Source organism: Carcharodon carcharias, chromosome 20 (genome assembly GCF_017639515.1).
Source record: "Carcharodon carcharias isolate sCarCar2 chromosome 20, sCarCar2.pri, whole genome shotgun sequence".
NCBI lineage: Eukaryota > Metazoa > Chordata > Chondrichthyes > Lamniformes > Lamnidae > Carcharodon > Carcharodon carcharias.
The window spans coordinates 21467531-21473530 of record NC_054486.1 but is presented as its reverse complement, the minus strand read 5'-3'; the positions used below and the strand labels follow the sequence as shown (position 1 = coordinate 21473530).

At 59.9% G+C, this 6000-nt stretch overlaps 1 protein-coding gene across 1 annotated transcript in view; it reads right to left on the bottom strand.

Annotated features, from left to right (window-relative positions):
* The window catches only part of LOC121292783 (kunitz-type protease inhibitor 1-like), an 84796-nt gene that overhangs the window by 46106 nt on the left and 32690 nt on the right, over positions 1-6000 (bottom strand). The window lies entirely within an intron of this gene.

Below are 6000 nucleotides of genomic sequence, written 5' to 3'. Positions count from 1 at the left end.
GAGAGGGGCAGACAGGGAGAGAGAGAGAGAGAGAGAGAGAGAGAGGGGCAGACAGGGAGAGAGAGAGAGAGGGGCAGACAGGGAGAGAGAGAGAGGGAGAGGGGCAGACAGGGAGAGAGAGAGAGGGAGAGGGGCAGACAGGGAGAGAGAGAGAGGGAGAGGGACAGACAGGGAGAGAGAGGGAGAGGGACAGACAGGGAGAGAGAGGGAGAGGGACAGACAGGGAGAGAGAGGGAGAGGGACAGACAGGGAGAGAGAGAGGCAGACAGGGAGAGAGAGAGGCAGACAGGGAGAGAGAGAGGCAGACAGGGAGAGAGAGAGGCAGACAGGGAGAGAGAGAGGCAGACAGGGAGAGAGAGAGGCAGACAGGGAGAGAGAGGCAGACAGGGAGAGAGAGAGGCAGACAGGGAGAGAGAGAGGCAGACAGGGAGAGAGAGAGGCAGACAGGGAGAGAGAGAGGCAGACAGGGAGAGAGAGAGGCAGACAGGGAGAGAGAGAGGCAGACAGGGAGAGAGAGAGGCAGACAGGGAGAGAGAGAGGCAGACAGGGAGAGAGAGAGGCAGACAGGGAGAGAGAGAGGCAGACAGGGAGAGAGAGAGGCAGACAGGGAGAGAGAGAGGCAGACAGGGAGAGAGAGAGGCAGACAGGGAGAGAGAGAGGCAGACAGGGAGAGAGAGAGGCAGACAGGGAGAGAGAGAGGCAGACAGGGAGAGAGAGACAGACAGGGAGAGAGAGACAGACAGGGAGAGGGAGACAGCCAGGGAGAGAGAGAGAGGCAGTTTGGGAGATAGAGGCAGACTGGGAGATAGAGGCAGACAGGGAGAGAGAGAGAGAGAGAGAGGGGCAGACAGGGGGAGAGAGAGAGAGAGGGAGAGAGAGAGGGGCAGACAGGGGGAGAGAGAGAGAGAGAGAGAGAGAGAGGGGCAGCAGGGAGAGAGAGAGAGAGAGGGGCAGACAGGGAGAGAGAGAGAGGCAGACAGGGAGAGAGAGAGGCAGACAGGGAGAGAGAGAGGCAGACAGGGAGAGAGAGAGGCAGACAGGGAGAGAGAGAGGCAGACAGGGAGAGAGAGAGGCAGACAGGGAGAGAGAGAGGCAGACAGGGAGAGAGAGACAGAGAGGGGCAGACAGGGAGAGAGAGACAGAGAGGGGCAGACAGGGAGAGAGAGACAGAGAGGGGCAGACAGGGAGAGAGAGACAGAGAGGGGCAGACAGGGAGAGAGAGAGGGGCAGACAGGGAGAGAGAGAGGGAGAGAGAGGGGGGGCAGACAAGGAGAGAGAGAGAGAGAGGGGCAGACAGGGAGAGAGAGAGGGGCAGACAGGGAAAGAGAGAGGGGCAGACAGGGAAAGAGAGAGAGAGAGGGGGGCAGACAGGGAGAGAGAGAGAGAGAGGGGCAGACAGGGAGAGAGAGAGAGAGAGGGGCAGACAGGGAGAGAGAGAGAGAGAGAGGGGCAGACAGGGAGAGAGAGAGAGAGAGAGAGAGGGGCAGACAGGGAGAGAGAGAGAGAGAGGGGCAGACAGGGAGAGAGAGAGAGAGAGGGGCAGACAGGGAGAGAGAGAGAGAGAGAGAGAGAGAGGGGCAGACAGGGAGAGAGAGAGAGAGAGAGAGAGAGAGAGGGGCAGACAGGGAGAGAGAGAGAGAGGGGCAGACAGGGAGAGAGAGAGAGAGAGGGGCAGACAGGGAGAGAGAGAGAGAGAGGGACAGACAGGGAGAGAGAGAGAGGGAGAGGGACAGACAGGGAGAGAGAGAGGCAGACAGGGAGAGAGAGAGGCAGACAGGGAGAGAGAGAGGCAGACAGGGAGAGAGAGAGGCAGACAGGGAGAAAGAGAGGCAGACAGGGAGAAAGAGAGGCAGACAGGGAGAGAGAGAGGCAGACAGGGAGAGAGAGAGGCAGACAGGGAGAGAGAGAGGCAGACAGGGAGAGAGAGAGGCAGACAGGGAGAGAGAGAGGCAGACAGGGAGAGAGAGAGGCAGACAGGGAGAGAGAGAGGCAGACAGGGAGAGAGAGAGGCAGACAGGGAGAGAGAGAGGCAGACAGGGAGAGAGAGAGGCAGACAGGGAGAGAGAGAGGCAGACAGGGAGAGAGAGAGGCAGACAGGGAGAGAGAGAGGCAGACAGGGAGAGAGAGAGGCAGACAGGGAGAGAGAGAGGCAGACAGGGAGAGAGAGAGGCAGACAGGGAGAGAGAGAGGCAGACAGGGAGAGAGAGACAGACAGGGAGAGAGAGACAGACAGGGAGAGAGAGACAGCCAGGGAGAGAGAGAGAGGCAGTTTGGGAGATAGAGGCAGACTGGGAGATAGAGGCAGACAGGGAGAGAGAGAGAGAGAGAGAGGGGCAGACAGGGGGAGAGAGAGAGAGAGGGAGAGAGAGAGGGGCAGACAGGGGGAGAGAGAGAGAGAGAGAGAGAGAGAGGGGCAGCAGGGAGAGAGAGAGAGAGAGGGGCAGACAGGGAGAGAGAGAGAGGCAGACAGGGAGAGAGAGAGAGAGAGGGGCAGACAGGGGGAGAGAGAGAGAGAGGGGCAGACAGGGGGAGAGAGAGAGAGAGAGAGAGAGAGAGGGGGGCAGACAGGGGGAGAGAGAGAGAGAGAGAGGGGCAGCAGGGAGAGAGAGAGAGAGGGGCAGACAGGGAGAGAGAGAGAGAGAGGGGCAGACAGGGAGAGAGAGAGAGAGAGGGGCAGACAGGGAGAGAGAGAGAGAGAGGGGCAGACAGGGAGAGAGAGAGAGAGAGGGGCAGACAGGGAGAGAGAGAGAGAGAGGGGCAGACAGGGAGAGAGAGAGAGAGAGGGGCAGACAGGGAGAGAGAGAGAGAGAGGGGCAGACAGGGGGAGAGAGAGAGAGAGGGGCAGACAGGGGGAGAGAGAGAGGGGCAGACAGGGGGAGAGAGAGAGGGGCAGACAGGGGGAGAGAGAGAGGGGCAGACAGGGGGAGAGAGAGAGGGGCAGACAGGGGGAGAGAGAGAGGGGCAGACAGGGGGAGAGAGAGAGGGGCAGACAGGGGGAGAGAGAGAGGGGCAGACAGGGGGAGAGAGAGAGGGGCAGACAGGGGGAGAGAGAGAGGGGCAGACAGGGGGAGAGAGAGAGGGGCAGACAGGGGGAGAGAGAGAGGGGCAGACAGGGGGAGAGAGAGAGGGGCAGACAGGGGGAGAGAGAGAGGGGCAGACAGGGGGAGAGAGAGAGGGGCAGACAGGGGGAGAGAGAGAGGGGCAGACAGGGGGAGAGAGAGAGGGGCAGACAGGGGGAGAGAGAGAGGGGCAGACAGGGGGAGAGAGAGAGGGGCAGACAGGGGGAGAGAGAGAGGGGCAGACAGGGGGAGAGAGAGAGGGGCAGACAGGGGGAGAGAGAGAGGGGCAGACAGGGGGAGAGAGAGAGGGGCAGACAGGGGGAGAGAGAGAGGGGCAGACAGGGGGAGAGAGAGAGGGGCAGACAGGGGGAGAGAGAGAGGGGCAGACAGGGGGAGAGAGAGAGGGGCAGACAGGGGGAGAGAGAGAGGGGCAGACAGGGGGAGAGAGAGAGGGGCAGACAGGGGGAGAGAGAGAGGGGCAGACAGGGGGAGAGAGAGAGGGGCAGACAGGGGGAGAGAGAGAGGGGCAGACAGGGGGAGAGAGAGAGGGGCAGACAGGGGGAGAGAGAGAGGGGCAGACAGGGGGAGAGAGAGAGGGGCAGACAGGGGGAGAGAGAGAGAGAAAGAGGGGCAGCAGGGAGAGAGAGAGAGAGAGAAAGAGGGGCAGCAGGGAGAGAGAGAGAGAGAAAGAGGGGCAGACAGGGAGAGAGAGAGAGAGAAAGAGGGGCGGACAGGGAGAGAGAGAGAGGGGCAGACAGGGAGCGAGAGAGAGGGGCAGACAGGGAGCGAGAGAGAGGGGCAGACAGGGAGCGAGAGAGAGGGGCAGACAGGGAGAGAGAGAGAGGGGCAGACAGGGAGAGAGAGAGAGAGGGGCAGACAGGGAGAGAGAGAGAGAGAGAGAGAGAGAGAGAGAGAGGCAGACGGAGAGAGAGAGAGAGAGGGAGGGGCAGACAGGGAGAGAGAGAGAGAGAGGGGGGCAGAAAGGGAGAGAGAAAGAGAGAGAGAGAGAGGGGCAGACAGAGAGAGAGAGAGAGGGGGGCAGACAGGGAGAGAGAGAGAGGGGGGCAGACAGGGAGAGAGAGAGAGAGAGAGAGAGAGAGAGCGAGAGAGGCAGACGGAGAGAGAGAGAGGGAGGGGCAGAAAGGGAGAGAGAGAGAGAGAGGGGCAGACAGGGAGAGAGAGAGAGAGTGAGTGAGGCAGACAGGGAGAGAGAGAGAGAGAGAGAGAGACGGGCAGACAGGGAGAGAGAGAGAGAATGAGAGGGGTAGACAGGGAGAGAGAGAGAGAGAGAGAGAGAGAGGGGGGCAGAAAGGGAGAGAGAGAGAGAGGGGGGGCAGAAAGGGAGAGAGTGAGAGAGAGAGAGAGACGGGCAGACAGGGAGAGAGAGAGAGAATGAGAGGGGCAGACAGGGAGAGAGAGAGAGAGAGAGAGAGGGGGGCAGAAAGGGAGAGAGAGAGAGAGGGGGGGCAGAAAGGGAGAGAGTGAGAGAGAGAGAGAGGGGTGGCAGACAGGGAGAGAGTGAGAGAGAGAGAGAGGGGTGGCAGACAGGGAGAGAGAGAGAGAGAGAGAGAGGGGCAGACAGGGAGAGAGAGAGAGAGAGAGAGGGGGGCAGACAGGGAGAGAGAGAGAGAGAGAGAGGGGCAGACAGGAAGAGAGAGAGAGAGAGAGGGGCAGACAGGGAGAGAGAGAGAGAGAGGGGCAGACAGGGAGAGAGAGAGAGAGAGGGGCAGACAGGGAGAGAGAGAGAGAGAGAGAGGGGCAGACAGGAAGAGAGAGACAGAGAGAGGGGCAGACAGGGAGAGAGAGACAGAGAGAGGGGCAGACAGGGAGAGAGAGACAGAGAGGGGCAGACAGGGAGAGAGAGACAGAGAGGGGCAGACAGGGAGAGAGAGACAGAGAGGGGCAGACAGGGAGAGAGAGAGGGGCAGACAGGGAGAGAGAGAGGGGCAGACAGGGAGAGAGAGAGGGGCAGACAGGGAGAGAGAGAGGGGCAGACAGGGAGAGAGAGAGAGAGAGGGGGGCAGACAGGGAGAGAGAGAGAGAGAGGGGCAGACAGGGAGAGAGAGAGAGAGAGAGAGGGGCAGACAGGGAGAGAGAGAGAGAGAGAGGGGCAGACAGGGAGAGAGAGAGAGAGAGAGGGGCAGACAGGGAGAGAGAGAGAGAGAGAGGGGCAGACAGGGAGAGAGAGAGAGAGAGAGGGGCAGACAGGGAGAGAGAGAGAGAGAGGGACAGACAGGGAGAGAGAGAGAGAGAGGGACAGACAGGGAGAGAGAGAGAGAGGGACAGACAGGGAGAGAGAGAGGCAGACAGGGAGAGAGAGAGGCAGACAGGGAGAGAGAGAGGCAGACAGGGAGAGAGAGAGGCAGACAGGGAGAGAGAGAGGCAGACAGGGAGAGAGAGAGGCAGACAGGGAGAGAGAGAGGCAGACAGGGAGAGAGAGAGGCAGACAGGGAGAGAGAGACAGACAGGGAGAGAGAGACAGACAGGGAGAGAGAGAGAGGCAGACTGGGAGATAGAGGCAGACAGGGAGAGAGAGAGAGAGAGAGAGAGAGGCAGACCACTGGGAGTTTAACGACAAAGAATGGAAAATGGATATGGGATTGTTGGGAGTGCCGATGGAGTTTAGTATCTTAGTGGGCCTTGTTTTTTAAAGAGCAGTGATCTGTATGTTCACCTGCATTTCTTGACACACTCTGATGTGATCATCTCTCTGGGAGCAACTAACCACATTTTAACCAGGTAGACACAGATATAAGGGATATCTTATTGAAGGGACTTGACAGGATGGCTGCTGAGAGGATGTTTCCCCTTGTCGTGGAGTCTAGAACTAGGGGGCACAGATAAAAATTACAGGCTTCCCATTAGAGATGGGGATGAGAAGGAATTTCTTCTCTCAGAGGGTCGTTAGGCTGTGGAATTCTCTTCCCCAGAGAGCAGTGAA